The following is a 10,796-nucleotide window of genomic DNA, read 5'->3' on the forward strand; positions in this document are numbered from 1 at the left end:
GAGAGTGAAACAAATAGAATATTCTCAATCATTTTATAGAATTTGAGGAAAATATAAAAATGACAAAATACAAAAGTTACTTCAACTTTGTACTTGAACTACATTAAGAAGTTACTTTTACTTTGTACTTCAATTACATAACGCATTATACGCCAGAATATTTTACTTTGTCTGAATACTAAAAAACTACAGTTCAGATACTATAACTTTAATCTGAACACAGTTTAGCTATAATAAACACAAAAAACACTTGTTTATTTTGTTCATTTGTGCCTTGTCTTCTCTCGGTGCTTTCTGATGGAGTGATTACATTTCTGTTTATTTAGTATTGTAGGCAGAGCGTCTGCAGCTGGACAAAAATAGTTTAAACCTCTCAATCATTTTAGCAAAGAATGTGTAAGTTCATGTATTATAATGATGCTCTTTTACGGACTAAAGCGTAACTAGTTGTCCGTGGTACTGGCTTTGAATGATAACACACCCCTTCGTGCGTATAGTGACTAATTATAATAGTATTTTAGAAAAAAACACTACCATCATATTTATGATGCTAATAAAGGATATGACAATATCAATAACTTTTTTCCTAAAGTCATCTTCAAGTCAAATACAATATATTTTCAAAGAAACGTTTACTTTTCCAAAACTGCGAGAGATTTCCTTTACATACGAAATCGGTACTGTAGCAAACTTAAATATGCCTGGTGTTTCTAGTTAAACTAATTAATATAAATAAAGCGGAAATTATTTAAAATAGCCTCCTCTCTTTAAACAAACTTAAACGCAGAGCACGTCACGTCCAGACTGAGAAGATAATTTAGGCACGCCTCTCTGTCTACTTTGTGAATATAACGTTTATCCTCTGAAATTAGATAAACGCCACAAGCACTGTGGATTGGATATAATACAATGTCTCGATACAACATGAACGGTAGAGAATAACAATACTTAAGCGAGGTAGTCAAAACTGAATTGATCCGAAAATGACCAAAAAAATTTTCTCGCCTTGAAATTACAAATAAATGCGATATCTATCCATACAGAGCTGGGTTTATTTTAGTAGCAGAACGCTCGTGGACCAAAGAACACTCGGAAGCTGGGGAAAGGCTCCAACTACACGAACTAAACATATCATCCTTGATTAATATGTGATTAAATATAGAGAGCAGCATCTGACTGATTGATACTCTAAGCTCAGTCTATATAAAGATAAATGATATTGTTGCATTCTGGGACTCTTAAACAGTTTTATCACCATTTGACATCATTGTAATGATACCGATACGACCACATTAAGATGCATTTCAGTATTTTGCTCAGTTATAAAAACTTTTTAAAAAATACTCTCAAAAATCACCAATGACTCTCCTTTTCAGATTTGTAGAACGAAACCCAAAGAGTATAACTCCATCAATACGTGAGGAAAGGAGGATTGTGTTGAAAATATAGAGCGATCACAGTACAATCACCGTGTGGTTAAAGTGTTCTCAGTACAACCACCGTGTGGTGAAAGTGTTCTTAGTACAACCACCGTGTTGTTAAAGTGTTCTCAGTACAACCACCGTGTTGTTAAAGTGTTCTTAGTACAATCACCGTGTGGTTAAAGTGTTCTCAGTACAACCACCGTGTGGTGAAAGTGTTCTCAGTACAACCACAGTGTTGATAAAGTGATCTTAGTACAATCACCGTGTGGTTAAAGTATTCTCAGTACAACCACCGTGTGGTTAAAGCGTTCTCAGTACAATCACCGTGTGGTTAAAGTGTTCTCAGAACAATCACCGTGTGGTGAAAGTGTTCTCAGTACAACCACCGTGTGGTGAAAGTGTTCTCAGTACAACCACCGTGTGGTGAAAGTGTTCTCAGTACAACCACAGTGTTGATAAAGTGATCTTAGTACAATCACCGTGTGGTTAAAGTGTTCTCAGTACAACCACCGTGTGGTGAAAGTGTTCTTAGTACAACCACCGTGTTGTTAAAGTGTTCTTAGTACAATCACCGTGTGGTTAAAGTGTTCTCAGTACAACCACCGTGTGGTTAAAGCGTTCTCAGTACAATCACCGTGTGGTTAAAGTGTTCTCAGAACAATCACCGTGTGGTTAAAGCGTTCTCAGTACAATCACCGTGTGGTGAAAGTGTTCTCAGAACAATCACTGTGTGGTTAAAGCGTTTTCAGTACAATCACCGTGTGGTTAAAGCGTTCTCAGTACAATCACCGTGTGGTGAAAGTATTATCAGAACAATCACTGTGTGATTAAAGTCTTCTCAGTACAACCACCGTGTGGTGAAAGTGTTCTCAGTACAACCACCGTGTGGTGAAAGTGTTCTCAGTACAATCACCGTATGGGTAAAGTGTTCTCAGTACAATCACCGTGTGGTTAACGTATTCTCTGTACAACCACCGTGTGGTGAAAGTGTTCTCAGTACAACCACCGTGTGGTGAAAGTGTTCTCAGTACAACCACCGTGTGGTGAAAGTGTTCTCAGTACAATCACCGTATGGTTAAAGTGTTCTCAGTACAATCACCGTGTGGTGAAAGTGTTCTCAGTACAATCACCGTATGGTTAAAGCGTTCTCAGTACAACCACCGTGTGGTAAAAGTGTTCTCAGTACAACCACCGTGTGGTTAAAGCGTTCTCAGTACAACCACCGTGTGGTGAAAGTGTTCTCAGTACAACCACCGTGTGGTTAAAGCGTTCTCAGTACAACCACCGTGTGGTGAAAGTGTTCTCAGTACAACCACCGTGTGGTTAAAGCGTTCTCAGTACAATCACCGTGTGGTGAAAGTGTTCTCAGTACAATCACCGTATGATTAATGTGTTCTCAGTACAATGATCGTGTGGTGAAAGTGTTCTCAGTACAACCACCGTGTGGTTAAAGTGTTCTCAGTACAACCATCGTGTGATTAAAGTGTTCTCAGTACAATCACCGTGTGGTGAAAGTGTTCTCAGTACAATCACCGTGTGGTTAAAATGTTCTCAGTACAACCACCGTATGGTTAAAGTGTTCTCCGGGATGTGTATCATGTTTTCCGTAAAAACAAGAATACCTACATTATGTTTGATGTTAATGTTTTTCATTTGTAACAGACCTTTGCTTGTAATCTATTACGCAAAAATCTGTTCCAACCTTGCAATTGTTTTTCTTCTGACACTTATTTATGTATCGACAGAAGGATTAATATCACCGTATGGGTAAAGTGTTCTCAGTACAATCACCGTGTGGTGAAAGTGTTCTCAGTACAACCACCGTGTGGTGAAAGTGTTCTCAGTACAACCACCGTGTGGTGAAAGTGTTCTCAGTACAATCACCGTATGGTTAAAGTGTTCTCAGTACAACCACCGTGTGGTGAAAGTGTTCTCAGTACAATCAACGTATGGTTAAAGCGTTCTCAGTACAACCACCGTGTGGTGAAAGCGTTCTCAGTACAACCACCGTGTGGTTAAAGCGTTCTCAGTACAACCGCCGTGTGGTAAAAGCGTTCTCAGTACAACCACCGTGTGGTTAAAGCGTTCTCAGTACAACCGCCGTGTGGTAAAAGCGTTCTCAGTACAACCACCGTGTGGTTAAAGCGTTCTCAGTACAACCGCCGTGTGGTAAAAGTGTTCTCAGTACAATCACCGTGTGGTTAAAGCGTTCTCAGTACAACCGCCGTGTGGTTAAAGTGTTCTCAGTACAATCACCGTGTGGTTAAAGCGTTCTCAGTACAACCACCGTGTGGTGAAAGTGTTCTCAGTACAACCACCGTGTGGTTAACGCGTTCTCAGTACAATCACCGTGTGGTGAAAGTGTTCTCAGTACAATCACCGTGTGATTAAAGTGTTCTCAGTACAACCACCGTGTGGTGAAAGTGTTCTCAGTACAACCACCGTGTGGTTAAAGTGTTCTCAGTACAACCACCGTGTGGTTAAAGCGTTCTCAGTACAGCCACCGTGTGGTGAAAGTGTTCTCAGTACAACCACCGTGTGGTTAAAGCGTTCTCAGTACAATGACCGTGTGGTGAAAGTGTTCTCAGTACAATCACCGTATGATTAATGGGTTCTCAGTACAATGACCGTGTGGTGAAAGTGTTCTCAGTACAACCACCGTGTGGTTAAAGTGTTCTCAGTACAATGACCGTGTGGTGAAAGTGTTCTCAGTACAACCACCGTGTGGTTAAAGTGTTCTCAGTACAACCATCGTGTGATTAAAGTGTTCTCAGGACAATCACCGTGTGGTGAAAGTGTTCTCAGTACAATCACCGTGTGGTTAAAATGTTCTCAGTACAACCACCGTATGGTTAAAGTGTTCTCCGGGATGTGTATCATGTTTTCCGTAAAAACAAGAATACCTACATTATGTTTGATGTTAATGTTTTTCATTTGTAACAGACCTTTGCTTGTAATCTATTACGCAAAAATCTGTTCCAACCTTGCAATTGTTTTTCTTCTGACACTTATTTATGTATCGACAGAAGGATTAATAAAAGTAAGAAGACCTTTCTCGTTTATTACACTCAATGTCTGGTTTCAATCTATATAATTATATAATGTTCGGAGTAAATTATTTAATACTAATGCAGCAGGTTATGTTAATAAAAATATAGTTTTGAACTGAAATATGTTAACTAAATTTATACAACCTACGCAAAATTATTAGCAACACAAAGCCAGTTCAAACGCCCTTGCATCTCTCAGTGTGGAGGTCCAATTTGTGGGTAAAACTGATTGTAGTTATTCATTTTGCAGTCATATTTCTTTTGTCTTGACTGCATGATACACTGTTGCAGTGACAAAAAAGGAAACGAATATATTTCACCAATAGATAAAATAAATTTGAAAGTATGTAAAAATAAGACAACATGAAGAAAGGAACTGTACGTACCGTTTTCTGTATCATACTTGCCATCGTAAAATTGGAAATAAGCTGTGCTACGTCCTTGATGGAAAGTAATGGAACCGCCGCAGAAGACGTGGACGGAAAAATGTTACAGAGCCTTGGAAGGAAGCTTAATAAGCCAGTGTTAACATTGCTGGAATGGCGATACGGAATCTTGAATACCGTCATCCTTGTGATGACTGGACACAGTGGTCAGATTGTGGGGCCGTTAAAGAAGGCTACATTGCTACAAGGAAACGGACAAGAACGTGTAAAAATAAATCCGCCTTCATTAGAACGGGGAAATAGAACACCGGAAACGGAATAACTATTTGTGAGGGAGTTTGTCCCAAAGACTATAACATTACGGCGAATGGGTTCTGTGTAAAATTGTTTATCCGCCGAACAAAAACTTCGAGGGCGTGGAAAAGCAATGTCAAAATGATGGTGGTCATGTGATTTACATTGATTCTGAGTTGAAACATGGAGATGTCATGGATATCTTGCAAGGATTTGGCAGTTACGTTTTTATCGATGGCCGTCATAAAAACTCAATTTCACCGTGGATGACACTGAATAATTCGCAGAAAAAATATTCAAATGGGCTTCAGGCCAACCGGGCAGTCGTTTATGCACAGAAATGCATCCTAGCAATAATTACTGGTATGATTATTCTTGCACAAGCACCTTGTCATTCGTGTGTGAAATAGCGAATTAGTACAGTAACAAAAAGACTGAAATATAACAGTTTTAAAGGATAAAATTGTACGTAGCAAAACACTGGAACGCCACGTAAGGGAAAAATTTCCTAGAACGTTTATAGACCTTAGAAACAAACAAATGACCTTAATTGTTTTCTTAAATGCTTTTAAGCCTTTACAAGCATGTGTCATAAGAAAATACGTGAAGTGAATGTATGTATATATATTATCATGTGTTGATAAACTAACGTTGCATCTTAGTAGTTGTAGAGTGTTTTTATCAAACAATGGACCAGAAAGCTTTGATCTGGCTAACATGGAGTGCAATTTTAATAACCAATCCTTTAACTAAAATATAGTGCAATTCAGATAAGATTACTCGTTCATCCGTAACATTGGTTTGGCTATAATACAGTGCAGTTCAGATAAATAATCAATATGTAAACTTTGTTTCGACTAAAATATAGCGCAATTCAAATAAAATGACCCCGTTCAACCGTACCAAATAGCTGTTTTAGAATGGTTTTTGGAGGGGACAAATGTCAATATACCATTTAAACAGTTGCTGTGTGTCATTTCCATCAGGAAACCTAAATGACTCTGATTAGACTTAAAAACATGGATTCGGGTTATCGTTTTATGATATTTTTAGAGTACCATTTTGTTCCCTTGAATAATCTATTGAATCTTCAGTGTAAGAATATAGAGGATATATTCAATAATCTGCAGTGACCAAAATACAAAGTCGAGTGAAGTTTAGAACTCTAGATGCAATATATTCTTGACATTTTCAAAAAAACCTTCCCTTTTTTCGATATTCTACAAAATCCGGTGTTTCATGGTTTTATGTCTGTATAACACAAATTTGATTTATACATTCATCATTTCTCACGTGAATAAGCATGGATGTATTTACTCTACATTTCAAAAAAGTGAAGGTTTTTGAAAATTTGTACAACAGAGTCGGCTCTTTGGTTCAGTATAGTTACGATTCGCAGTCCTACGTAAGTGATACTAAGTCGTACGTAAGACAAATTTAAATTTCTCTGCTGACACCAGGACGCTGCCATAAATATACGTTCTGTAATTTTTAAAGTTTTTTTGCGAAATAGGAAATGGCGGGTCAGCTCTTTGGTTCAGGCTTTTGTACTTTACTGGTGAACACGAAAAGATTCGCATCACCGGTTTCTTTGGCAGTCGGAATATTAGCGATACAAATTATGGGCAACCTGGTTTGCTTTCTAATATTCACATGTGACACATAACGAACACACAAGTTAATCGTTTTCCATACTTTTATGATTGTTATACCACTAGGGCAGTCTATCTCTAAAACGATTAACAAATATTTCGACATTTCTTATACAGAGAGAAAGAAAAGCATTTAGTAAACAATTCAGTCGGCTACACAGATGACAGGTCTTGACAAACATACATGCGTTTTGTCGCTTTGGGTTATTATATCATCACTATGTGGTAGGTGATATAAATTCAGATGTGCCTGTTTTTAGCTCGACTTTTCGAAGAAAAATTAGAGCTATTGCACTCCCTCCGGTGTCAGCGTCGCCGTTGGTTAAAGTTTTTGATAAAGTCAAATATCTCTGTTACTATCAAAGCTATTGACTTGAAACTTACTAGTTATTTACTATCAAAGTCTACACCAGGAGAAATAATCTCCATGACTCTGATTTGAATTTTGGTAGAATTATGCCCCTTTTAAACTTTGAATTTCTGGTTAAATTTTTTGATAAAGTCAAATATCTCTGTTACTATCAAAGCTATTGACTTGAAACCGAAAAATGTTATTTACTATTGAAGTCTACACGAGGAAAAAACAAGCTTCATTACTCTGATTTGAATTTTGACAGAATTATGCCCCTTTTCAATTTAGATTTTTTGGTTAAAGTTTTTGATAAAGTCAGATATCTCTGTTACTATCAAAGCTACTGACTTGAAACTTAAAATACTGATTTGCCATCAAAGGCTGCACCAGGAGAGACAATCCCTATAACTCTGATTTGAATTTTGATAGAATTATGCTCCTTTTAAACTTAAAAATTTTGATTTAAGTTTTTTATAAAGCTAAATATCTCTGTTACTGTCAAAGCTATTGACTCTAAATTTAAAATATTATTTACTATCGAAGTCTACACCAGGACAAACAATCCCCATAACTCTGGTTTGAATATTGACAGAATTATGCCCCTTTTCACTTGGAATATTTTGTTAAAATCTTTGAAGAAGTCAAATATCGTTGTTACTATTAAAGCTTTTTGACTTGAAACTTAAAATACCTTTTACAATCAAAGTCTACAAATGGAGAAACAATCCCCATTACTCTGATTTGAATTTTGACAGAGTTATGTCCCGTTTTAACTTGGAATTGTTTTACTGGCAAAGCTGTTATTTAGAGTCAAGTACTGAGAAAAGTCGAGCATCTTGTCTTACGGACAGCTCTTGTTCCCTGTTTCTGTCCGTTAGAGAGAAGTTATGCTACACATAATGCCAAAAGTTTTAAAGGATGACTTAAAGCGAGCCATGCGCTCTGCACGTCGTTATAATGTGGTGCGAAGAATAGTTCCGATAGTGTCAAATGTAAACAAGTAATATAAATGTTTAAATTGGCGCTTATGACTTTTGAGTGTTCCTGTTAGTTTGGCTTCAATAGTTTTTCAATGTTTGAGTAATATTCAGTGCTTTTTAACTTGATAGTTTGATGGCTACAATGTTGACCTATACCGCAAAATTAGTAATGTGACATCACATGATGAGAATAGTTGACCATTGTTGTTTGAAATGCACATGAATGTTTCTTGAATGATATCTGATTTTTACACAGTTATTGATGCATATGACATGAAATTTTGCGGTAAAGATAATAAATATTCTGTTGTGTTGTTTCTTATTTCATGTCGTTACTTCGAATGTCAAGTACTGCGATATTACAGATGGAATATATTTATAATCAGCATTTAAACCTATAGCATGTTAAGCGTTGGCACCGATAAAAAAATCATCAGAAATTGCTTCCACTACATTTGTATTTTGGTCTTTCGAATGTTTGAAACAAGTGGGGGATATATTGCCCATATGAAAAACTTATTTCAGTATTTCACAGGATCACATCAAATTTGTTGGAGCAGCTTACTGGACTAGAGCACAGGCTATGCGTCTGGTTACCGGATGGCTAGTCACACTTCATTTATTATGCTTCAATCTTAGCTGAGGGTGAAGAGACTTCCCCCTAAGATCTATGTTAAAGCCCCGAGATTATGTGGGTGGAGTAATTATGACAAAGCAATTTACAATAACAAACCTATTTTCTGTAGACAGACAGTCAAAGACACTGCTAAAAGATACATTGGCAACAACAGAGAACATATTTACTGAACCGGTATATTTCCCAATAAAGCCTTCAAACAGATAAAACTTTATCCTCTTTATTTGGAAGAGAATCAATCATCGAGTCTGTGGGCGATATATATTTTCACACTGTGAGAGATATAGCTCCACCCCCTCATTACATATTAGTCGCACTTTGTTCCTTATAGTATATTTCTCGATTCAAATTACTGTAATTAATGAAAATGTTATAACGTTATGCAGCTAAAACATATAATGGAACTTAAGCTTTATATTGTGTCACCTTGTGTCCCAGTAGACATTTGACGTATGTTAGACGTCGTATAGACGTTGGACCCCGACGTCGGATTAACGTTCGATTTTGGTTGGATTTACAAACCGTTTAGACGTCGGATCCCGACGTTTGTTAGACAAGACCTAGAGACAAGGGTTTCATCGGATTAGTGATAAAATCTGCTATTTTTGCCTTATTTCATTGTTTTATTTTGTATCAAACGTTGTCTTATACATTGTTCTAAATTTCCTGGGAAATGTATACAGATCTCTTCGGTATTTTTAAAAATTTGCGAAAATTCTACTGGTAGCGTAAGAAAACTTAAGTGATAATGTATTATTTTACTGTAAAGATTTTACTGTAAAAAGACAATAACTAAAAAAATCTATTTTACGCAGCGTACTCGTTAGTTTTGTATACATCCTATAAGATTCTTTCACTGGTTGTAGGTGCAGATGGGAATATCCGGCCTCGAGGGTAACTGTTTAGGCGGTAACGAGGCTCCTTGCCGAGTTACCGCCTAAACAGTTACCCGAGAGCCGGATATTTCCATCTGCACCTATAACCAGTGACAGAATCTTTTTCTTGCATACCGATTTCAAGAAATAATAATAAAAATAAAATCAATCGAACGGCTTTCTTTTTAGAACTATTTCATATGGCAGTGTATTTAAACAAAGCGCGGGAAACCAACGTCCGTAAACAGGAAAGACGTCATGACGTTTCAGAACAAATAACAATATTTAGTTCCGGTTTTGTTTTATCAGTTGCAGCGTAACGTTATGAATTTTTGATAAAATAACGTGATTTGAATCGAGAAATATACTATCAGGAACCAATAGGAACTGTCAAGGTATTGAATTTTTATTCCGTTTTTTAATTAATATATATATTACTACATAAATCTTCTACATATATGTAGTTCGTAATACGTCATTAAAGCACGAGAGTCATCTTACACCCCGGGGTGTAAGATGGATTTTTCCAGCACCGGTAAAGATACCGGAAATCCCCGTCTGGTATACAAGAATGCGTCGTCGGAAGCGCGATGCCTTCGTTTCAGTGCGGAACGTATTTGTGCCGCAGGCAACGTTTCATACCCGTGTATTTACAGAAGCTATCGGTCCGGTTAGTATTTATAGCACAGGCAACGGTTAGTCATCTCTGTATTTACAACACTTCGATCGATAGGTCAGTTCAGCATTTACAGCACAGGGAGTATCGGTCATCTTAGTACTTACAACATAAGCAGTGTCAGCTAAGTATTTACGGCACAGGAAACGGTTAGTTAGCTCTGTATTTAGAGTACAGGGAGCGATCTCTCAGCTAGGAATTTACAGCACGGGGAAAGACTGATTAGTTTAGTATTAACAGCAGGTGGACTTTCGATCAACTCAGCATTTAAAGGACAGAGAGTACTGGTTAATTCAGATTTTACAGCACAGGGAACGGTCGGCCAGCTCAGTATCTACAGCACAGGGAGCGATCCATCAGTTTGGCATTTACAGCACAGGGAGTGAGAGACCAGCTCAGTATTTACAGGACAGGGAGCGATCCATCAGCTCAGAATTGACAGCACAGGGAGCGATCCATCAGCTCAGTAT

The sequence above is a fragment of the Mercenaria mercenaria genome, unplaced genomic scaffold (genome assembly GCF_021730395.1).
Source record: "Mercenaria mercenaria strain notata unplaced genomic scaffold, MADL_Memer_1 contig_3531, whole genome shotgun sequence".
Lineage (NCBI taxonomy): Eukaryota > Metazoa > Mollusca > Bivalvia > Venerida > Veneridae > Mercenaria > Mercenaria mercenaria.